General features: G+C 39.6%; 1 protein-coding gene across 2 annotated transcripts in view; it reads right to left on the reverse strand.

The window, feature by feature from the left end:
- The window catches only part of LOC124787908 (DNA repair and recombination protein RAD54B-like), a 332,405-nt gene that overhangs the window by 8,204 nt on the left and 298,043 nt on the right, over positions 1-26,158 (reverse strand). The window lies entirely within an intron of this gene.

Here is a 26,158-nt window from a genome sequence, read left to right on the forward strand (position 1 = left end):
GTGAGAAAACTCTTCAGTTTTAATTTGAAGGCACGTGGATTACTGCTAAGATTTTTGAATTCAAGTGGTAGCTTATTGAAAATGGATGCAGCAGTATACTGCACACCTTTCTGCACAAGGGTTAAGGAAGTCTGATCCAAATGCAGGTTTGATTTCTGCTGAGTATTAACTGAGTGAAAGCTGCTTATTCTTGGGAATATGCTAATATTGTTAACAAGAAATGACAGTAAGGAATATATATATATTGAGAGGCCAATGTCAAAATACCCAGACTCGTGAACAGGGGTCGACAAGAGGTTCGTGAACTTACACCACTTATTGCCTGAACCGCCCGTTTCTGAGTCAAAAATATCCTTTTAGAATGGGAAGAGTTACCCCAAAATATAATACCAAATGATATAAGTGATTAAAAATAAGCAAATTAGACTAATTTTCATGTCAAATGATCACTCACTTCAGATACCATTCAAGTAGTAAAAATGGCAGTATTAAGTCTCTGAACAAGATCCTGAACGTGGATTTTCCACGACAGCTTACTATCTATCTGAACACCTAGAAATTTGAACTGTTCAGTTTCACTAATCATATGCCCATTCTGTGAAATTAAATTGTCAGGTTTTGTTGAATTGTGTGTTAGAAACTGTAAAAACCTAGTGTTACTGTGTTAGTTTATTGTCTACAAGCCATGAACATGGGTCATGAACTCCACTATTTGAAACCGAGCCAATGTTGCACACAACATCCTTTACTACCAAGCTAATGTCATCAGCAAACAATATTTTAAGAGTTACCTGTAATAGTAGAGGGCGTATCATTTATATAAATAAGGAACAGGAGTGGCCCCAATACTGATTCCCTGGGGGCACCCCACACTTGACCATATCCCACTCAGACCCCACATCACAACCATTCTCAACATTGTGAATAATGACCTTTTGCTGTTTGTTGCTAAAGTAAGAGTTGAACCAGTTGTGAGCTACTCCCTGTATTCTGTAATGGTCCAACTTCTGGAGCAATATTTTGTGATCAACACAATCAAATGCCTTAGTTAAATCAAAAAATATGCCAAGCATTCGAAACATTTTGTTTAAACCATCCAGCTCCTCACAGAGAAAAGAGATTATAGCACTTTCAGTTGTTAAACGCCTTCTAAAGCCAAACTGTACATCTGATAGCAAATCGTGTGATATAAAATGATCAATTATCCTTACATACACAGCCTTTTCAATATCTTTTGCAAACACTGATGGCATAGAAATAGGTCTAAAATTATCTACATTATCCTTTTCCCCCTTTTTATAGAGTGGCTTTACTACTAAGTACTTTGATCGTTCAGGGAACTGACCATTCCTAAAGGAAAAATTACAAATATGGCTAAATACAGGTTAACATGTGCAGCACAGTACTGTAATATTCTGCTAGGCACTCCATCATAACCATGAGAGTCCTTAGTCTTCAGTGATTTAATTATTGACTCAATCTCCCTTTTGTCTGTATCACTGAGGAGTATTTCAGACATCAATCACTGAGGAGTATTTCAGACATCAATCTCGGAAAGGCATTTGCCAAGAAAGTCATATGATTCCCTGTAGAAACCAAATTTTTATTTAATTCACCAGCAATGCTCATAAAATGATTGTTACATATTGTACATATTTCCGATTGATCAGTAACAGAAATATTTTTACTGCGAACTGACTTTATATTGTCGACCTTGTGCTGCTGACCAGACGCTTCCTTCACAATTGATCATATGGCTTTAATTTTATCCTGTGAATTAGCAACTCTATTTGCATACCACATACTCTTTGCATTCCTAATAACATTTTTAAGCACCTTACAATATTGATGTAATGGGCAACTGTACCTTGATTGTGACTACTTCTAACATTTTGATATAATTCCTACTATGTTCTACAAGATATCCTTATCCCACTAGTCAGCCACCTGGGCTGCCTATTACTGATAGTACCCCATTTAGAATGTTCTAATGGAAAGCAACTCTCAAAGAGTATGAGAAATGTGTTGAGGAAAGCATTATATTTGTCACCTATGTTATCGGCACTATAAACATTCTGCCACACTTGTCCCTTGACAAGGTTTAGAAAACTCTCTATTGCTGTTGGATTAACTTTAGTTTGCGATTAAATGTGACATTTGTTTCAGTACTAAAGCCTTTTAGTGTTAAAATTTGTGCACCATGGTCTGAAAGACCATTCACCCTTTTACTAACAGAATTCCTATCCAGTAATGAACACTGAATAAAAATATTGTCTATGGCTGCGCTACTGTTCCCCTGCACCCTCGTTGGAAAAAACACAATCTGCATCAGATCATATGAATTTATGAGATCTAGCAACATCCTTTTTCTTGCACCATCATATACAAAATTTATATTGAAGTCACCACATACAACTAATTTGTGGTACTTCCTACAAAGTGAATCAAGAACCCTCTCTAGCTTGAGCAGAAATGCTCTGAAGTCAGAGTTAGGGGACCTATAAAAAACAACAGTTAGAAATTTAGTTTCACTAAATTCAACTGCCCCTGCACAACATCTGTCATAATTCCTTGATCACTAATACAGATCCTATGGAAGCCCAGCTGAATGTCCCCCATAACATTGCCCCCATCACTCTGCACCCATGGGGTGGTACATGTTTCTAGCAGCTATTTCCCTGGATGATAGCATATCTGGATATGACCATCAACTTGTAAGGGAACCATGATTCATCCAACCAGGTGACTCATTTCCATTGATCCATGGTTCAATCTCAGTGATTCCATGCCCACTGCAATCATAACTGACAATGTCTTTAGATGAAAGTAGCAACACATAGAAGTCATCTGCTGCAAAGACCCTAGTTCAAAAATGCGTGCCAAATGTTGTGCTCAAAAACACTTGTGCCTGTGGCGACAGTGTACTCTGTTATCAGATCTGCCACAGATTGCTGCCCATCCTGCTTTACATAATGCACCAGCCTCCAGCATCTGTGTTCCATGGTGGCATCCCATGTGACATCACCTACTCACTGTTTTGTCAGCTTTGAACCACTTTCTATAGATGCTCATGATAGTAGCAGATGAGCAGTCAACCAGCTTTACTTTTTCAGAGATGCTCATTCCTAAACACTAGACCATACCAATCAGCCCTTTGTTAAAGTCACTGATGCCCATAAATTTCCCTGTTTGTGGCCTGCAGTGTTGCTAGAATGATTCCCCATTCATCGCTTTTCTGCTTATCTACTTTCCCTACTGCGGCACACGCCTGCAGTGCCATCAGGCAGCATTCAGTCTCATGGTGAGCAGTGGTCATTATATTTTGGCTTTCGATATATCTATCCAGTGCACGATCAGTTGTTCAAGACCTCATGCATTGCCCTCTTGACAGCCAAGTATGTTTGATTCAGTGTCTCTCTATCTGTAGCACCATGTCTTCTTTTACACCTATTATGCAGTAGTCACTTCTTTAGAAGTTTCTTTACAGTGACTGTATACCAGGGACAGTCCATCCCATTATGAACTGTTCTACTTGTAAATATCTATCCAGCACATGATCAGCCATTCTTTTAAATTTGAGCCACAGTTCTTCTACATACTCCTGCTCACAGTTAAATGTTTCAAGTTCTTCTTTGAGATATGAGATGGCTGTCTCTTTATCCAGCTTACTGAATGTACAAATATTCATACTTGTTTTAGCTAATCTTCGTACTTTATCAATCATTGTTGCTACAGCTGCTTCAATGTCACTGATACCTTTCAATGAGGACATCCTCACAGAAGTAATGCCTGTGGTTTGCCAACAGATCCAATGTATTTGCATAATAAGTGGGCTTGTGAATTATGTGCTATGTGTAGTTTTCAGAGGATGAATTTAGTAATGTTTTGCTTGATATTTTGTCCCACCCACCACTTAGAAAACTGTAATTCACCCAGTCCTCCAGCAATGACAGTATGACTGACAAACATATGAATACATCCTAATGCAATTAGTTTTGCCCTGAAGTTCTCAGTTACATCCAGGGTCGATCCTGGTAGTCGATCTTAAAAAAAAAAAAAAAAAAAAAAAAAATATGCCCAGCCTGGATGCTGAGTATTGCGAAAACAATATCAGATTCAGTTTCAGTTTCTGCCTTGGTAGATTTGAGTATATTGTCTACTGGACAAATACACCATCTCCATTTCCCAACAGTCTATCCTTTTGATACACACTTAGATTCACCCCAAAAATCTCACTGTTGTCAAATCTGAGTTCTAGCCAGCTTCCTACACTTTATGTTATAGGAGTTCCACTGTTTTTAGTAAGGCTTCAAACTCTGAGGCTTTTCATGAAAGCTTCAGCAGCTGATAAGTACGACTTTAATCATTTTATCTGTGGAGGCTGTTTTTTGAGTCTTACAATAACACTTCGAGATTTCCTACAGCTATCTGGGTTGAATTGGTAGTCACCTAGTGTAAAACTCCCTTGCGTGCATTCTACACAGTCAGCCACTTGAGTAGCAGTCTCTCATATGCATTGCACCCAACATTTCTCAATCCTACGCAAGTCTTGGAAGTCACAGCCTAGTTTGTCACAAAATCTTTTGAGTTTCCAGTTCAAGCCTTCTACTTGTCTTACATCAGAGAGCCCCAGTCAGTTCTGGGAACAATACAGAAAATTGTGAGCTTCGTTGAAACAGCATGAGCATGAGTAGTCTTCTTAACCCCCTCTGGCATTCATATGAATGACTGACGAGTGACCTCTGATACAAGACAAAAGCCATTGTTCATTTCTATGAGTGCTACAAACAGTAGTTTGTTGTACTTTCTTGGTTCAATGACTGCCAGAACAGTCTCTGCAATGTGTTTAAAGAGACCTCCAAGAAAACATGGAGTGCAAAAACTGATCATTTCTATTTCTTGCCGCCATTTCCCTTAGGGGGTGCCATTATTTGCTGTATGTTTGAACTACCAACAATTAACATACACTTATTCTTTTGCAATCGCTTTCTGCTAACACACATCATTGCAAGTGAAGTGCTTTGGCACTTGTATTAAATAGATGCTGTTATCACTTATTGATAGCTTAATATTTGCTTGATTACTTAAAGAACACTCTTTCTTACCATGTAACTAAGAAGAATTTCCCATCCTTAAGTCTAGATACTCAGGTAATGTGTAGGAAGAATAACAATCAATCTTTCCGTCTCATCCCATCCAGTAAGGTTCCCCTGACCTGAGGTGACTTTTCCAAACTCTTTTTTTTAAACCTCACAAGTCATTTTCCTTCACTCCACTTACTCCCCCTTCATTCCTTCAGTCTGAAGGAGGAGCCACTGGCTCTGAATGATATCTTTTACATGTGTGTTCTCCTGCCACTGCTTGGTGAGTAGATTTTTTTTATCTAGCCACTTACATTATATTTTAAAAATTGGTTATTTTCATTGATTAATTATCTGGTAGGGTTTTTCAACTCTTGTTTTATGTTAGATGGAAGCTTTTGAATGACTTTCCACTGAAACAGACAAATCTACTCTGAACCCTAAACAAGAAGCCAAACTCTACATGCAAATTATTTTTGTATCTTGTATTTTGATTAGTCACAGCTCAGGCAAAACTGATTTTTACTGTTAGTGCAAAACATAATTAAGGAATAAGCATACTAGGAAGTGGGTGTAAGAATTACAAGACCTTCAGAAATTGTGCAGCTGTCCATTTTACACAATATTCTTACTGTTCACTTCTACTTCAGATGCATCAACCCAGAAGACAATTCCATAAGCTAACAGGGAGAGAAAATACAAGAAATAACATCAAAAAACTTGTCCCTGTGTCAACACAATATTAGATATGTGTGAGAGCAAATTTCGTTGAATTAAGCTCCTTGATTTGTTTACCTATGTACTGATTCTATGGAATTTTACACACATAGATTTCTACTTTTGATGGTAGTAGATCTTTCCTGATTCTTTGAATCCACATAATATTAATGTGAATGAAATTAACTTAAAACTGTTTACTGTGAACCAGCTATCATCTGAGATGCATTGGGCCATGCTGAGTTTGGATCTTTGATTAGCATACAAACCATCCTTTGAAGTCATTGGAAAAGCATTTTGATAGGTTAAGATTAAGAGTGAGCTGTGTACCAGTCCTCTTAGGGACAGACATTTTATTTTACCTCTTGTGAGGTTAGTTTCATTCCAGTGACACAATTTTGTCAATGTGGCATTATTCTTTCTGTCATGCAGTTAAAAATCCATCCATGTAAAAGAGACATCTTAAATCCTATAACATTACAGCCCTCCCCACCAATTCTTTACAGAAAGGTCCCAGAACTGCTCTCATTAATAAACGGCCACAATGCCCATATAATACTAGGGACAGAAAGTTGGCTGAAACCAGACATAAACAGTAATGAAATCCTAAACTCAGATTGGAATGTATACCACAGAGACAGGCTGGACAGTGAAGGGGGAGGCGTGTTTATAGCGTTAAGAAGTGCAATAGTATCGAAGGAAATTGACGGAGATCCGAAATGTGATATAATTTGGGTGAAGGTCACGGTTAAAGCAGGCTCAGACATGGTAATTGGATGTCTCTATAGGCCCCCTGGTTCAGCAGCTGTTGTGGCTGCGCACCTGAAGGATAATTTGGAAAATATTTCGAGTAGATTTCCCCACCATGTTATAGCTCTGGGTGGAGATTTTAATTTGCCGGATATAGACTGAGAGACTCAAACGTTCATAATGGGTGGCAGGGACAAAGAATCCAGTGAAATTTTTTTAAGTGCTTTATCTGAAAACTACCTTGAGCAGTTAAACAGAGAACCGACTCGTGGAGATAACATATTAGACCTTCTGGTGACAAACAGACCCGAACTATTTGAAACAGTTAATGCAGAACAGGGAATTAGCAATCATAAAGCGGTTACTGCATCAATGATTTCAGCCATAAATATAAATATTAAAAAAGGTAGGAAGATTTTTCTGTTTAGCAAAAGTGACAAAAAGCAGATTACAGGGTACCTGACAGCTCAACACAAAAGTTTTGTCTCAAATACAGATAGTGTTGAGGATCAGTGGACAAAGTTCAAAACGATCGTACAATATGCGTTAGATGAGTATGTGCCAAGCAAGATCGTAAGAGATGGAAAAGAGCCACCATGGTACAACAACCGAGTTAGAAAACTTCTGCGGAAGCAAAGGGAACTTCACAGCAAACATAAACATAGCCAAAGCCTTGCAGACAAACAAAAATTACGCGAAGCGAAATGTAGTGTGAGGCGGGCTATGCGAGAGGCGTTCAATGAATTCGAAAGTAAAGTTCTATGTACTGACTTCGCAGAAAATCCTAAGAAATTTTGGTCTTATGTCAAAGCGGTAGGTGGATCAAAACAAAATGTCCAGACACTCTGTGACCAAAATGGTACTGAAACAGAGGATGACAGACTAAAGGCCGAAATACTAAATGTCTTTTTCCAAAGCTGTTTCACAGAGGAAGACCGCACTGTAGTTCCTTCTCTATATTGTTGCACAGATGACAAAATGGTAGATATCGAAATAGACGACAGAGGGATAGAAAAACAATTAAAATTGCTCAAAAGAGGAAAGGCCGCTGGACCTGATGGGATACCAGTTCAACTTTACACAGAGTACGTGAAGGAACTAGCCCCCCTTCTTGCAGTGGTGTACCATAGGTCTCTAGAAGAGTGTAGCATTCCAAAGGATTGGAAAAGGGCACAGGTCATCCCCATCTTCAAGAAGGGACGTCGAACAGATGTGCAGAACTATAGACCTATATCTCTTACATCGATCAGTTGTAGAATTTTGGAACACATATTATGTTCGAGTATAATGACTTTTCTGGAGACTAGAAATCTACTCTGTAGGAATCGGCTTGGGTTTTGAAAAAGACGGTCGTGTGAAACCCAGCTCGCGCTATTCGTCCACAAGACTCAGAGGGCCATAGACACGGGTTCACAGGTAGATGCAGTGTTTCTTGACTTCTGCAAGGCGTTCGATACAGTTCCCCACAGTCGTTTAATGAACAAAGTAAGAGCATATGGACTATCAGACCAATTGTGTGATTGGATTGAAGAGTTCCTAGATAACAGAACGCAGCATGCCATTCTGAATGGAGAGAAGTCTTCCGAAGTAAGAGTGATTTCAGGCGTGCCGCAGGGGAGTGTCGTAGGACCATTGCTATTCACAATACACATTAATGACCTTGTGGATGACATCGGAAGTTCACTGAGGCTTTTTGCAGATGATGCTGTGATGTATTGAGAGGTTGTAACAATGGGAAATTGTACTGAAATGCAGGAGGATCTGCAGCGAATTGACGCATGGTGCAGGGAATGGCAATTGAATCTCAATGTAGATAAGAGTAATGTGCTGTGAATACATAAAAGATAGATCCCTTATCATTTAGCTACAAAATAGCAGGTCAGTAACTGGAAGCAGTTAATTCCATAAATTATCTGGGAGTACGCATTAGGAGTGATTTAAAATGGAATGATCATATAAAGTTGATCGTTGGTAAAGCAGATGCCAGACTCAGATTCATTGGAAGAATCCTAAGGAAATGCAATCTGAAAACAAAGGAAGTAGGTTACAGTACGCTTGTTCACCCACTGCTTGAATACTGCTCAGCAGCGTGGGATCCGTACCAGATAGGGTTGATAGAAGAGATAGAGAAGATCCAACGGAGAGCAGCGCACTTCGTTACAGGATCATTTAGTAATCGCGAAAGCGTTACAGAGATGATAGATAAACTCCAGTGGAAGACTCTGCAGGAGAGACGCTCAGTAGCTCGGTATGGGCTTTTGTCAAAGTTTCGAGAAAATACCTTCACCGAAGAGTCAAGCAGTATATTGCTCCCTCCTACGTATATCTCGTGAAGAGACCATGAGGATAAAATCAGAGAGATTAGAGCCCACACAGAAGCATACCGACAATCCTTCTTTCCATGAACAATACAAGACTGGAATAGAAGGGAGAACTGGTAGAGGTACTCAAGGTCGCCACACACCGTCGGGTGTCTTGCGGAGTATGGATGGTGATGTAGAGGTAGATGTAGATGTAGAACTAAATTCTCATGTACAATACTGCTTACGATGTCTAATTACTTTACAAATGGGTTAATATGTTGAATATTTGGTTTTAAATATGTAAAACCTTTATGGCTGAAGAAGCAAAACTCTAAGTATGTTGATTTTATTAGTTTTCCACTATTCACCCATAAATTAATGAATAAGTGAAAATCAAAACTGGTAAACCAAATGTGACAACTCTTTTTGTATGCTGACGCAAAACCTTTTTATGTCTGCTGGAAATTGCTAAATGCTCTAATTATCAAACAATGGATGAATAGAGTGTGAGTAATTTGCTAGTTTTTCACATATCTCAACGTTTAAGATGTCATATCTGTATCTACATTACACACTCCACACGTAACATATGGTGCAGGGTAAGGGTACCTTGTAACACCAGAAGTCCTGTTTCACTTGCAGTTGGAGAGAAGGAAAAACGACTGCCTGTGTATTACCAAACAAGCCATAATTTCTCTTATCTTGTATTTGAGGTCCTTATGTACAATGTATGTTGGTAGCAGTAGAAGCACTCTGCAGTCAGCTGCAAATGCTGGTTCTCTAAATACTGTCAATAGTGTTTCATGAAAAGAATGCTTTTTTCTCCCCAGGGATTTCCATTTCAGTTCACAAAGCCCCTGGGTGATACTCATGTGTTGATTGAACCCTGTAATGCTTCAATGTCTCCTTTAATCTGATCTGGTGGGGATCCCACTCAAGCAGTACTTAAGAATGGGTCCCACTAGTGTTCTGTATGTGGTCTCCTTTGTAGATTGCCTACACTTTCCTAAAACTATCCAAATAAACCGAAGTTGACCATTCACCTTCCCAACTACTGTCCTTACATGCTCATTCTACTTCATATTGCTTTGCAATGTTTCATCTAGGTTCATGATTGACATGAATGTGTCAAGTAGCACACCACTAATACTGTATTTGAACATTATAGAATTATTTTCCCTACCCATCTGCATTAACTTACATTTCTCTACACTTAGGGCAAGCTGAGATTCAGCACAGCAAACAGAAATTCTGTCTAAGTTCTCCTGTATTCTTATACAGCCAATCAAAAATGATACTTTCCCATATACTACGTATTATCATCAGCAAACAATCACAGATTCCTGCTTACTCCATACATCATATCATTTATGTATATGGAGAACAAGAGTGGCCCTGTCGCAAATCACTGGGGCACTCCTGATAATATCCTTGTTTCTGATGAATGTTCACTGTCCAGGACAACATACCAGGTTCTGTAACTTAAGAAGTCTTCAAGCCACTCACATATCTGGGAAACTGTTCTGTATGCTTGAACCTTTGCTAACAGCCTGATGTGGGGCACAGTTTGAAACACTTTCTGGAAATCTAGGAATATGGAATCTGTCATTTTCCCTTCTCCTATGGTATGAGAAAAGGGCAAGCTGAGTTTCACACACGCAATGTTTTCTAAATCTATGCTGATTTGTTGACAAAAGCTTTTCTGTCTCAAGGAAATTTATTATATTTGAACCTAGAATATGTTCAAGAATTCTGCAGCAAACTAATTTTAAGGATACTGGTCAGTAATTTTGCGAGCTTGTTCTTTTGCCCTTTTTCTAAACAAGAGTCACTCGAACTTTTTTCCAGCCACTTGGGACTTTGCACTGGGCAAGATATGAACAATAAATGTAAGCTAAGTAAATCCAAATTGAGATTCCATCTGGATCTGGCAACTTATTTGTTTTCAACTCTTTCAGTTGCTTCTCTACACCAGGAACACCTGTTACTCAATACAAGAATCTGTGCAACAGTCCAATGATGGCATGTTTGTACATCCTCCTGCATGAATGATTTCTTGAGTGCAAACTTTTAAAACTTCATTTTTTCTTTATTGTCTTCTGTTGCCACGTCAGACTGTTGACAAGTAGGACCAGAATTTTCTCAGATACTCAGGAGGACCTTTTGCTAAGTATGACAATGGAAGTTTTTGCATGCTTTGAGCACTGATGGTTTTTATAAATGCAGGGATTTCTACTAACTATTACCTGTCAACATATCAGTGTTGTTTTTGGACCAGGTATGCAATAATCTCTGCTTCCTCAGCATTTTCTAAAATTTGTTATTAAACAATTTTTTTTTAATTTTTTATTTTTTTTAATTTTTTGCTGTTAATTCATTTAGTAAACACAGACTTCTCCATAACACATTTTACAAACATTTCAAACTTTGCCCATAATTCTCTATGTCCACCATATCGGAACTAATGGACGTCCACCCATTGTCTAAGTAGTTTGCTACCAACTGCTTATCTGCTCTTTCCAGCATAAACACTGTCATAGCCTTCTTGTTGGATTTATTAACTTTAGTAAACACTGTCACTTTGATGATATCATAATCAATAATCTTTGTCTCTTATACTACAATGTTTACAAGGTCAGGCATGTCTGTAACTATAAGGCCTAAAATATTTCCATTTCCAACTATGTGCCATACGATGATATAAATTTGGAGGTACACTTAGTGGAATGTGGAGATACTGCAAGCAAAATGTCTTGTGAAAAGCGGTAGTAAAGAAGTAATAGATTAAAATGTCTTGTTTGATGCTGGGTTCTGACTGCATGAACAGTGAAAGTGTTGTAAGGAATAAACATTTTTCCTTTCATTACTTAGTGGGGATGACAGTGAGAGAAAGTTTTGAGAAGACTTGAAATTATGTGTAACATTTGTTGGAAGTCACACAGTGCTCTCATTCTCAAATAATGGATGAATACAGTCTGAGTATTCATGTGTTGTGAGTTAAGCTGGTGCAAGGCATATACACAATGTCTAACTTTATTATTTGACTTACTGTGACAAACCTTTAGATCATAGTCCAATTTCCCAAAAACTTTTGAAAAGACTGAAAGTAATGAAATATATCTATAATTAGAGGTGGTTTGCTTTTGTTCGGTTTTATGCATGGTTGTAACTATGACATATTTAGTCTGTTGATAAATATGTCCTGCACCAGCATTTAATGCTCTGCCAAAGACACCATCACAGTCAGCAGAATTATTACTTTTCACTAACGCGATGATTTCTATAAACTCCTTAGGGGATGTGTTTTTAAACTAATGTTAGTTGGCAGTGCATGCAGTGTCTGCTGAAGAAAATTTAATGCATCTGTATTTGGTTGATTATTAGTGAGTGCATTCACTGTTCGATACCAATGAGAGAAAGTAATGGCTCAATACCCAGTGGTTAAGAGTAAATCTTATCCTATTTCTTTGAACGATATTGTGATAAAAGAAAAATCTCTAATGTCAGTATCTGCAGGTCCACTTTAAGATGATCATGTGAAATACTATACAAAATACTAATAATGCTTTCTCTATATAAATAGAGACAAATCCCTTATTTATATTTTCATAACACTTAGTTACTACTTGGCAAGGTGAGCTGGTAATCTGGCTGAAGTAGGAGCTAACTTGCATCACATGGCCAGGTACAGTCAAGCTGCAGTTCAAAATAGTGCATGATGTTACACCACATTGTCTAGCAACTAATGCGGTCAGAAAAACCGACCATAGAAAATACCTTCACAGGAAGTGGTGACAACTTGCTGTTAACATCATTAGTTTTACTAACAATGAGAATGGGAAAAGTGTGGTAATGCCAACAGAGAAAGCAATGGAAGGTGCAAGCAAATGATGACAAGCAAAAGTTAAGAATGTCGACGGCGTGCAAATTATTGAATGAGGAACACTATGCAGAGTGAAGCAGGATTCAAATATCTACTCCACAGCAGGACATGTACAATGCACACAATAAATATTTCACTGATGATATAAATAAATATGTACAGAAGCAAATAACCAGAGCCACTTCCTCATCCCCTCAAACCCACAACCTCCCACAGAAGAACCACAAAAGTGCCCCACTTGTGACAGGATACTTTCCGGGACTGGACCAGACTCTGAATGTGGCTCTCCAGCAGGGATACAACTTCCCCAAATCCTGCCCTGAAATGAGATCCATCCTTCATGAAATCCTCCCCACTCCACCAAGAGTGTCTTTCCGCCGTCCACCTACCCTTCGTAACCTGTTAGTTCATCCCTATGAAATCCCCAAACCACCTTCCCTACCCTCTGGCTCCTATCCTTGTAACCGCCCCCGGTGTAAAACCTGTACCATGCACCCTCCCACCACCACCTACTTCAGTCCTGTAACCCAGAAGGTGTACGCGATCAAAGGCAGAGCCACGTGTGAAAGCACCCACGTGATTTATCATCTGACCTGCCTACACTGTGATGCATTCTATGTGGGAATGACCAGCAACAAACTGTCCATTCACATGAATGGACACAGGCAGACAGTGTTTGTTGGTAATGAGGATCACCCTGTGGCTAAACATGCCTTGGTGCATGGCCAGCACATCTTGGCACAGTGTTACACCATCCGGGTTATCTGAATACTTCCCAACAACACCAACCTATCCGAACTCCGGAGATGGGAACTTGCTCTTCAATATATCCTCTCTTCCCATTACCCACCAGGCCTCAATCTCCGCTAATTTCAAGTTGCCGCCACTCATACCTCACCTGTCATTCAACAACATCTTTGCCTCTGCACTTCCGCCTCGACTGACATCTCTGCCGAAACTCTTTGTCTTTAAATATGTCTGCTTGTGTCTGTATATGTGTGGATGGATATGTGTGTGTGTGCGCGAGTGTATACCCGTCCTTTTTCCCCCTAAGGTAAGTCTTTCCGCTCCCGGGATTGGAATGACTCCTTACCCTCTCCCTTAAAACCCACATCCTTTCGTCTTTCCCTCTCCTTCCCTCTTTCCTGATGAGGCAACAGTTTGTTGCGAAAGCTTGAATTTTGTGTGTATGTTTGTGTTTGTTTGTGTGTCTTTCGACCTGCCAGCGCTTTCGTTTGGTAAGTCACATCATCTTTGTTTTTTGATAAATATATTATTAGACAGCAATTGTTGTGATATTATGAAAACACAAAGAACACCATTTTTGAAAATGCTTCATAGCTTTTGTCACACAGAACTAGGGTGCTGGGCTAGTAAAGAAAAACTTTTTTTCATCCATGGGATTTAATTTTAAAAGGTGCCAGAATGAACAAGTCATTTGATGCAGATGAAAGAACATACTTGCAAAAAGAGCATAGTACGTCAGATTTTTTATGAAAAAATGAAGCATAAGAATTAATGTGGCCAATGATTTACTATTTTTCATACACATTACATTGTGAATAAATTGTTCAAAGAGTATTATCAAACAACAGTTCGAGGTAATATTTCATTGTTATGAATGCAGATTTTCATTTCATGCTCGCTTCTTCTCTATGACTGCAGCAAGAACACTTTGGACTGTTATGTAGAAATGGACACAAAAAAGATGTACAGTAGAGACAAGGAAAGCTGAACAAGTGGCATTAATAAGGAGCACCAACCTTCCCCTTTTTATTCCACTGACAAAATTACGGAAAAATTACGGAAAAAGGCTGCCATATGATCTAGACCTGCCAAGCATCTCATTTCCTAACCTAAAAAAATAATGGCTGGTGTTTTTGCTGTTATTAAATAAATGTTGTGAGTTACCCTGCCCACTGCAAGTTTCTTCTTATAATGTTGATTCAGTGGCTTGCTCATCAATTTCACTGCTTTAGCCAAAAACACTAACCTCTCGACCACACAGACAGTTTGCTTCTGATGCTGTTCTGACTTGAAAGGCCAAAAAAGAATGTGTGATTACTTCTAAAGGAAAGATACTGCTATGGACAAAGAAACTGAAAATATAAGAAAATCGGACACACAGAGTTAGCATTACCATCAACGACTAACACAGTAGATGATGAATCAACAGACACCATTGTGTAAAATAGTGACATCATGGGTGAAGGTAGTTTTACAGATTCTGCCTGTGAAGCATTGTGAGCAGCAAAGGACAGAAATATTGTATGTTCTGTTGCTGTCCTAAATGAGCTCTTCATTCACTGGAATGTAAAGACTTATTGAGCATGCCATTACTCAACTTGATACTGAAGTGTCCGCCACTGCTACCTCACATCCCAACTCCTTGGGCTTAAATATAACGGTGCTGCCATAGTGGACAGATAACCAGTCCACTTCGCCACATAATACTGTCAGTATTTCTGTTGAATATCACACTCAACTGTAGGTAAAGAGAAGCAGTGTTGGTATCCATTACTTTATTTGTGTAAACTGTGAACAGCATCAATCATGACATGTTATGTTGCTTTAAAGAATATTTCCACATATGCTCTAACATGGAATACAGAAACAACATTGATTAATCAAGAAAAGGCAGAGATTTTTTGCGTCAAATGTAGTTTATGAAAAAGCTAGTAGGTATCCTAAATTCAAAATATATAGTCCACTATCATCTATGAAGATGAAGAAGATAAATTTATCCAGATGTATCTTAAACGCATCATATCCGGCATGTAAATGGTCAGTGTGTTGCCTTCTTCCCCACTGAGATGATCTACTGTAATAGTAAAGCTGATATGTTCAATATCATAACAAGAGGTTGTAGTTATGATCCACAAAAGGGCAAATAGCTGTAGAGTTCCCTGATACACACTTTCAAAATTGGGAGCTCTCTAGTTATGGTACATGTTTTGTGTGTGTGTGTGTGTGTGTGTGTGTGTGTGTGTGTGTGTGTGCTCTTATTTTTTATTTTCCACTGTTACCAAACTATGAACTAATGTGAACTGTTGTGTTGCAGCAAGACATAACGAGGAGTGTATCTCCTATGTAACATTTTTTGGTTTATCTTGCCTTGATTACTGACAGACATTACCAGGACAATTTTCAAGGCTCTGTTATAGCAGAATCCCAGGCTGTCTTACAATTAATGATGTGACTTTCATGTTCATATATGCTGCTGAAGGAATATTTAGAAGGGATACACTAGCGAAATGAAACTGACAGTGCAAGGTAAATTAAACAGGGCATTGAAAGACCTAAGGTGAAACGAGGCCCTTTGAGAAAACAACATTCAGAATAATAATAATAATAAAAATAATAATACCCCTGTATTCCTTTGGGAAGCAGCCATGACAAAATTATTACTCTACTCCATCTGGTGTGCTGGATGTACACGACAGATAAAATACCTTAAGACTTCATGAATAATGTGATAGTTCAAATTATAAAGAATGTAGCTGCTGAGAGGTTTGAATATTACTCAACTATCAGTTTAATAGGTCGTCGCTGCAAAATACTAACCGAAATTATTTACTTCTGCGAGAAGGCAATATGGGGGAATCTGCATCACTCGATGACAGTGCCACCTCCAGATGAGTATCCCCCGCAGCACGCTGCCAGCGTGGCCTTGTTCTCTTGTGCTTCTAGTGATGGTTCAGTTATTAAAACAGCAGCAGCAGTAACAACATCAACATCAATTTAAACAGCAACAATGGCAGCTTCAGCTACAACAGCAACAGCAGGTTGAACAGCAACTACAGCAGTTTGAGCTACAACAGCAGCAATTAGATTTTATTCATCAGTTGGTTAGAGCATAGCAGAGTCCCATAGTCAATCCACAACCGCTCTTGGAACACCAACCAGCAACCCCATCATTTCCATCATTCAAAAAGGCAAATGATGATGGCGACTCTCACATGTGATGTTTACAGCTATATCTCACAGTGTTCCAGGTAGTGTACCCGTCTTTCCAAAAGTCTTTTTTTATCGTCTTGGATTTAGCCCAAAAAATTTCATTTGCTTCAAAAACTTGCATGTTGAAGCAGCCAGTGACACTGTCATTTTCTGAAATGTGTGAGTTGCTCAGTGCTTATTACCTGAAGCAAACCCATGTAATTACTTCCTGGATGGAGTTCCACAGATGCCAAAAGAAACAACACCAGTGCTATCAGACGTGTTTGGCTGACCTCCACAGTTTAAGTAAGAAGTGCAAATTTATTTGTGCTTTTTGTCAACATTCCTATACAGACACTCCAACATGCAATGTCACTGTCTGTTCTGCTCTGAAGAGCGAGGTATGTTGAAAGGCTTTGTGGTTCGAAGATCTGATAGTAGAGGTGATTTTGGCTATAACTTAGGCATTTGAATTGTCTCAGGCTGCAAGGGAACAGTTTGAGGATGTCATGGAGGTCATGTTGGTGCATACAGTTCCACAGCAACAGCATTATTCAACCTGGTCATGCTCATCGGATTCCTGCCATTCGCTGTTGGACAGTGGCCCTCTTCCAATACAGGTTCCCCTTGTGTCCTGATTGTTTCCATGGGAAGGGCCATAGTCACTGTCCCCACCGGTAGGCACAGTGCATGGCCTGTCATAAACACGGCCATACAGCAGCTGCTTGCCTTAGCTGCCCACGCAGCTGTCCTCGGTCATGGATGTGGAGTTTACAGATGTCTGTAGTGTTCCGGCAGTGCATGGCCAGCAACTCAGCATTCCCTGCAAGATTTATATTACGCGTGCATTAAGCTATAGCCATTCTGTTTGCAGGTTGATAACACGGCCATTGGGTCCCTCGTGAATCTTGAAACCCACCACCACTTGGATGGACCAGCTCTTTCCTAAACTGATCGTTGTTTGGTCAGTTGTTCACGCCAGTTGATGATCAACGTTGTGTATCAGCTTGTCATGAGGGCGATCACGTTTTTGGGAGTGACAATGCAACATCAGAAAACATTTCTGGTCTCGACACATTCATGTTTCATGTTCAGGATTCTATGTTTCTTGTTTCCCTCTGCATTCCAGATATTGGATGAGCTCTGGCACAAGTTCAGGTCTCTGTTTTTGCCTCGACTACACACTGCAGAGGACAACAAGGCTCATATAATGCTTAAACCTACAGCCATTCCCACGTTTTGTCATGTTTATCTACCCCTTCTGTCCTGCGACCAGATGTCAAGGTCAAATTGGATGGATTGCAAGACATGGGAATCACTGAACCAGTTCATTATAGCCAGTAGGCTATGCCTCTGGTGGCAATTCATAAGCCTACAGGGGTGCTTCATTTGTGCTGGGATTTTAAGTCCACCATTAATGCCCAATCAATAGTCGATTTCTACCACATTCCACGAACCACCGAAATTCTCGTGAAGCTGGGTGGTGATGAGTGTTGTTTAACAGTTGACTTGGGGAAGGTGTAGCTGAGGTCTTGTCTCAATTCTGCCTCCAAATAAATCAACGTCATTAACACTCTCTTCAGTTATACCATTATACATGCCTGCCTTTCGGCACTGCAACTGCCCCTGCCATTTTTCAGATCCTTAGAACACCTCACACAAAATGTCCAATGCTGCGCAAACTATCTAGATGACATCATTGTCACTGGTCCCTCACAGCAGGAACATCCCACTAACCTTTGTATATGTTTACTAAGCTGCAAGCAGTGGTCTTAAGTGCAATCTGCAAATGCTGAAATTTTTTCACAGGGAAGTCGAATACCTGGGTCACCTTATTTCGAATCATGGCATCAAATCTATGGAACAGCATGTGGCCGTGATTTCCAACCATTCTCTACCACAGAACCTGGTTGGTTGATTTGGGGGAGGGGACCAAAGAGCGATGTCATGGGTCCTATAGGATTAGGGAAGAGTGAGGAAGGAAGTCAGCCATGCCCTTTCAAAGGAACAATCTCAGCATTTGCCAAGTGATTTAGGGAACTCACAGAAAACCTAAATCAGGATGGCTGCACATGGGATTGAACTATCATTGTTCCAAATGTGAGTCCAGTGTGCTAATAACAGCACCACCTCGTTCAGTCACACAACCTGAAGGAACTCCAGTCGTTTCTGAGTAAAGTAACTTGCTATTTAAAATTTCTCCACAGTGTGATGGATATCATGCATCTACTCAACAACCTGTGTAAAAAAGGTTGTTCCTTTCATTTGGTTGAAGGACTGTGACAGAGCAGCATAAAGTCGCTACTCAATTCACTGGTGCGAGTTGGCACTTTTACACCAGATTCGGGACAGTCTTGGTTCAGGAAAATGCTGACAGTTCAGAACAGCCTATCATGTATGTCTCAAAGATGTTGACAGCTGCATAACACAATTATTCTGAAATCAAAAAGGAGGCTTTGGCCATTATGTATCCAGCCTGAAAGTTCTACATCTTCAACTATGGCAACAAATTCCATCTCATCACCAATCATAAGCCGCATGTGGCATTTTTTGGCTCTTGTTCGCACCTTTGTGGCAGGATTGGGCTCCAGCATTGAGCTTTGTTTTGGAGTGTGTGTCACTATGAGAGTCACTACAGATTGACAGCACAGCATACAAATGTGGCTGTGGTTTTTGCACTTGCCAATGGGACCTGTCCCAGCCTTCAACAAGGCTGAGTTGTCTGTTTTCAAATCAATGATCATTTACAGCAAGTGGTGGATTGACTTCCAGTGATGGTGCATTGCACAGTCCAGGCCACCTGTCAAATCCTGTGCTCTATCAGGTGACGCAGTTTGTATGTGGTGGCTGGCATGAGCATTTGCCTGCCAAGGTGTCTGGTCTGCTCTACAATTATTTCCTCCTCCATCATCAGCTGGCAGTCGTCAACAATGGCACAATTCTCCTCAACACAGACAACCTCATGTCATTGTCCCTTGCATACTCACTCTCCTATACCATGGGCACTGGAACATGACATGCCTGAAGGTCCTTGCACGGCGATTTGTCTACTGGCCTGGCATTGATTCTGAAATTGATAAGATTGTTTGTGAGGACTTGTGCTACATGGCCCAAGTCCAGACAGCAGTGGGACCACACCCAGATTGACTTTGCAGACACTTTCTGTAACACCATGTGGTTCATGATAGTTGATGTACTGTCCAGTTATCCTTATGTCATGCGCCTGCATTCTACCATGGCAGAAGCTACTCTGCGGGCTCTCACTTAGGTTTCCACGATCGAAGGGCTGCTCCAGACAATTGTCTCTGATAATGGGCCACAGATCACTTCGGCATTGATCCAGACTTTCTGTACCCACAATCGTATTATAAACCTTATTTCTGAAACATTGTACCTGCACTCGAATGGGGAGGCGGAGTGTATGGTGTGTACATTTAAGACTCAGTTAAATGTATGGCTGATTCATGAGCAGACTCAGTATTGCCTCTGTTTCTCAGCACCTACAGGACCACCCTGCTGAATGGCCACAGCCCAGCAGAATCCTCCACGACGATCAGCTCCAGATGTTGCTTCATACGCTCTGCTTCACACCACGACCTGATGTGTGTTAGTGTCAGTTGAATTATGCTCCAGGCAACCAAGCCTGGGCATGTACTTTGGGTCAGCAACCTGAGTGGGCGCCGATAATGGTGTGTGCAATGTTATAGTCAGCGGGAAGCTCATGGTGAATGCCAGCGGGGTTGCCCCTCTTTTGCCACCAGAACCAGCTGCAACCTCAGTGTGGTCCTAAAACACCCCGTCTGCAGCTGTCAGTGAGGAACACTCCTGTGAGTGTAGCCCCACACTTGGCACATGGCACCTGGCACTACAGGTGTGACCTGGTTCATGTGCTTTTGGACGACAGTGATGTCAGGATACCGGTGTCTGATGGCAGCTGCCTAGATGCCACCCTTCAGCAGGAGCACTGGGCGGCCCATTCCCCATCGTTTCAACCTCTTTCCACCACTACCAACACCACATCTCCTGCATCATCACCATCTGTGGGGTCTTTACTGTGCATGGCTTGCTACCATTTGGGCCCCTTCGAGTTGTATGCCCTGATGGGCCAGAGACAACTGGCCCCCAGTCTCACAACAATAATGCCCCTTTGGGTGCAGACGAGCCAGTGGTGACGAGTACCATTGACTTTCAGCTGATATTGACATATGGCCACTACAGTTGGGTCATCTAAGTGGACCATCTGGCCTCCTTGGCCATGACAGCCCGTCATCGGCGAGCCCACATGGTTGGTCCTCCACTTTCATTCACCAATGCCTGCTGCACCAGCTCCCCGGAGGAGGCGAGGGATGTGGTTGTGTGCCAACATATGCTGCCACCATGTCCGCAACATTCTCAGTTGGTGCCACCCCTGAGAAGGCAATATAGGGGCACCTGCATCACGCGATGACAACCCCTGATGCCAGATGAGTGTTCCACCTATACACCACCAGTGTGGTCTTGCTTCAGCCATGCTAAGCAGAGGTTTCACTCTGAGACTTGGACATTTACATTTAATTGTAGGCTGAACATTACTCGTGATCAGATTTGACCTGAACTTGTATTCTTCAGTTAGTGTTCTTTCATGCTTGTGTGATTCTGGTTCTTGGCTCCCTGCCACTGTTTATATTTGTGTGTTTGTTCTTGTCAATAAAAAAATGTAGATACTACAGCAAATGTCCATGGATTTGCTTTCCCCTTTCACTAATGTCCATATCATTCCTCCCACTGTCTTCTGTTGTGCTCCCCACATACTTGAAACTTTTCACTTTTTTTCGTGCTAGCCTTGTAATACATGTTCAGATATCCATTGCTTCTCTCTTTTTATTCCTTGTTGTGACTATCACTTCACACTTCTTTGCATCATTCCACCACTTGTTCCCGTATATTTAGCCTTTCTTGTACCTCTCCTACTCCTCCCATTTCCCCACAGTATTAAATCAACTGCAAACACCACTGCTGTCATATTATCTCCATTTGCACTGCCCCTCCTGTCATCCACAACATTGATTGAGCAACCTTTACCCAGCTTGGGTGATTACCAGGGTACTTCATAAAACGTGACATCAGAATTGGTGAGACAGAATCCTTTTTCACAAATTTCTTATGTCAACTTTTATTTGACAAAGTAACACCAAATATCTAAATGCCTGATGCTGAAAACAGCATGAAGATTTTAGACATAAGGGTCGTTCACACATATGTACTATGCTTTTACATATATTGAGAACAGCACTGTCATATGAAAGTGAATATTTTCAAGTTTTCTATTACTTTGCTTAATTAAACACTAAATTTTAGTCACACTAAAAGTTTTCTACTTTTCCAACAATTCTATGTTCTATTCTGGAAGTTTCCATCACATCTATACATATTACAAGATAAAAGCCCCCAACCTGGTTTTTCTGTCTATGTGTAAAGCATAATTTCAGGAACTTGATATGGTTTCCATTAACAAACAGACTTATTATTGAGGAAGGTCTGCTATGCAAGACAAGTTGTCCAGCTATAGATACTTAGTATCACCTGTATGAAGCAGGCATGGGTCGCTAGTAACTTCTACTTTGCAATAACTGAGTTTTGCTTTTCTACAGCAATGTGTAATCTCCAATGTTGATGATTTTTAATAAGTTGTTTGCCTGGCTTACGACTTCATCTCCAGTGAAGGTGTCCAGTAGTAATACCTTCTACAGATTTCTACACAACAAATGGTGACATTTTTAGAATGTACCCTTGTGGTGTTTTACAACAATACCTACATTCTTGTATAATGGCTTTGTTCTGGTACTATTTCCGATCTTTGATCAGTCCTCATGTTATGGATCTGATCAAGGCTGCCATTACTTTTTTGCTGAAGAGACCACCATAATGTGAGATGTTGTTTATTTCAGTGAGTGTTGATCTTTGTTTAACCACTTAGGTTGTGGGAATAGTTTAAACAGCTTCTTTTCATTCTTCTCCTGTCTGGTCAAGCCATGTAGGTCCTTGGCATCAAATTTGGTTAAGATATATCTTAATAAATCAAACCTGCAATGGGAGGACTGGTTGCAGTTTCCATACACTTTGTCAGATACACAAAATCAGAAAGAAATTCCACCTTACCCAGGACTTAGTTTGTTTATTTTTGCTTTAGTTGAAGATATTTCTTCCCTTTCTATGCTATCGTTAGCAATTTTTTTAAAATTGTTTTCTGTCTCGTATAACACTGTTATTTAATGCTGGTAATTTTATCAATACCAGGACAGGCTTTATATGTATGGTACATAAAAATCTATCTACACGAAACAACTGATACTGTTATATGAGACAGAGCAATAAACAAAAATCCACTGAATACACAGTGAGTAGAAGGAAAGGTACATACTTTGAAAGGTGATTCTGAACAAAAACCATAATATGGACATGTGCCTATTCTGAATGGCGTCCAAGACAGAACACATTTAACATCACTTTTGTACATTTTTCTTGAATAACTCAAAAACCACACCCTCCAGGGAAACGTGTCACAGTACAAAATTACACTACATTAAATTTCATACAAAAAATGGTTCTATTAACTTCTTCTCTAAGGCTAATAGTTTGCACAAAGAGAGCACAAGAATATCGAAAATCTAACTCAACAATAATATTGAAAATCTAGCTCAACACGCATGCGCTGTAGCTTACGTAGTTTGTGTGGGCCATACCCTACCATTACAAGTTTCTAGCCATGATGGAACAGTCATTTATTTAAACATTTATTTATCATGTTCTGCTGGATCACTTCAGCCAAAGCTAATTGGTCACTGAATGAATCAGTTTGTAGTTTACAGAATGCAAATTAGAAAATTTATAAACAAAAAACTGAAGAATTAATAAAACACAAAAAACAGAGAATACCTGAATAAATAACAAATTACAGAGAAAAGTTATCAACTACTGTGAGAAACTCCTATGCATAATAGAAGTAGTGTGTCACAAGGAGACATTTCCACTTGAATTTTAGAATATGGGGTTTATCAATCAATTTCTTCAGTTCTACTGGAAACCTATTCATAATAAAACATGCTGAACAATATGTACCTTTCTGTGCAATGCTTAAGAAAGTGTTATCCAAGGATATGTCATCTTCCCATCTAGTGTTCTTTGAATGAATGTTGCTGTTTCTGTTGAATTAGTCAATATTCTTCACAACGAAACCCACAACAAAATGAATACATTCACAAGAACAGCAGAGTTAGAATACTTAGGCATCTGAACAATGGCCTACATGAAGTTTGAGAACTAACACTGCAGATAAGTTTGACTGCTTATTTCTGAGCTAAAAATATTCTTGATGAGTGCAGAGTGTTGTCACAAAAATAACATTATACAAAATAATAGAATGAAAGGAAGCAAAGTAAACAAGGTTTTGTGCTTCAGTACCAGAGGCAGTGAAGATAATTCCTATGTGAAGGTAGTAGCATTCAGTTTCTGCATTAGATGTTTAATGTGATACTCTCATGATAGCCTTCCATCTGCATTCACAGCCCTAAGAATTTAAAATGGTCAACTTCTCTGACTGTCTGACCATCTTTGGAAATTAAAATTTCATTTTCACAAGAGTTCCATGTCCAAAACTTTATGCATTACATTTTGTTCAAGTTAAGTGTTAATCTGTTATCTGAAAGCCATGTTCTGATGTTAATGACTACCCTATTAGCTACATCATTTATATTACATTCTCTTCCCTGTTTGTTGAGACTGAATGACAAGCTTCTGCTTTCCACTTGATCATAAAATCCCATAATGTTACGACTTATGCATAATATTTTATTATCTACATAATAAAATGCTTTTGTTAATTCAAAGAAAATTCCGACTGTCCTCAACCTACCACTTACTCCTATTAATGCCTCATGCTCAAAAGAATAAATAGTATTTTCTGTGAATACATCCTTCTTGAAATCTGACTGTGTACTGAGATGTGCCATTAATCTCTTATATATTACTTTATCAAAATATTTAGAAAACACTGAAAGCAAAGGCATTGGCTGGTAATTGTCTATGTTCGCCCATTCAAACTTTTCATAAAGTGGCTTCACTAATAAGTATTTCAATCTGTACGGAAAGTGGCCACACCTGTAAGGTATATTATGCCGGTGACGAAATACAGAACTAACGTAGATTCACTGATCTTCATAATCCTACTTGAAATTTCATCTTACCAACAAGAGTCTTTACTTTTTAATGAGATAATAACTGATTCAGTTTCATCTCTTCTTGTTTCCTATAGCTCCACATGACGTAGTTGTCTCAGAACACCAGCTTTGAAGTGTTTTACATATTAACCTGTACCAATAAAATTTTGATTTAACTTGTTAACAATTTATATGAAGTGATTATTAAATATTTTGCATAATTCTGGTACATCACAAACCATTTCTTTGCTTTGCAGATTGAAATATTAGCATGATGATATAGAAAAACAACCAATTTCAATTTTTTTCATGGTTCATTAAGCGTATTATTATCTAAAATATATCTAAAAACAAAGATGATGTGACTTACCAAATGAAAGTGCTGGCAGGTCGACAGACACACAAACAAACACAAACATACACACAAAATTCAAGCTTTCGCAACAAACTGTTGCCTCATCAGGAAAGAGGGAAGGAGAGGGGAAGACGAAAGGAAGTGGTTTTAAAGGAGAGGGTAAGGAGTCATTCTAATCCCGGGAGCGGAAAGACTTACCTTAGGGGGAAAAAAGGACAGGTATACACTCGCACACACGCACATATCCATCCACACATACAGACACAAGCAGACATATTTAAATATGTCTGCTTGTGTCTGTATGTGTGGATGGATATGTGCGTGTGTGCGAGTGTATACCTGTCCTTTTTTCCCCCTAAGGTAAGTCTTTCCGCTCCCGGGATTGGAATGACTCCTTACCCTCTCCTTTAAAACCACTTCCTTTCGTCTTCCCCTCTCCTTCCCTCTTTCCTGATGAGGCAACAGTTTGTTGCGAAAGCTTGAATTTTGTGTGTATGTTTGTGTTTGTTTGTGTGTCTGTCGACCTGCCAGCACTTTCATTTGGTAAGTCACATCATCTTTGTTTTTAGATATATATTTCCTACGTGGAATGTTTCCCTCTATTATAACCATATTATTATCTAAAATATTTCATAAGAACCTGCATTCATTTTACTATTGGCCAAAAGTAGTGTTCCAAACTAAAAGCAGAAAAAAATCACAACAGATTTCCAAATCATCTGAATTTTACCATCATGAGAACACACACTAATAAATAGCTTCACAAGCATCTGTCAAATACAGATATGATTATCTGAGAACCATATCATCTACTATGACTTCTCTCTTCACCAATCTTCTTCAAATGTTACACAGATCAATAACAGCATCTTTGGTTGCTCTACACAATATTGTACATTCTTTCTTGTGATTAGTCTTCTTACCAGCAGAACAACAAT

The sequence above is a fragment of the Schistocerca piceifrons genome, chromosome 3, assembly GCF_021461385.2.
Source record: "Schistocerca piceifrons isolate TAMUIC-IGC-003096 chromosome 3, iqSchPice1.1, whole genome shotgun sequence".
Classification (NCBI taxonomy): domain Eukaryota; kingdom Metazoa; phylum Arthropoda; class Insecta; order Orthoptera; family Acrididae; genus Schistocerca; species Schistocerca piceifrons.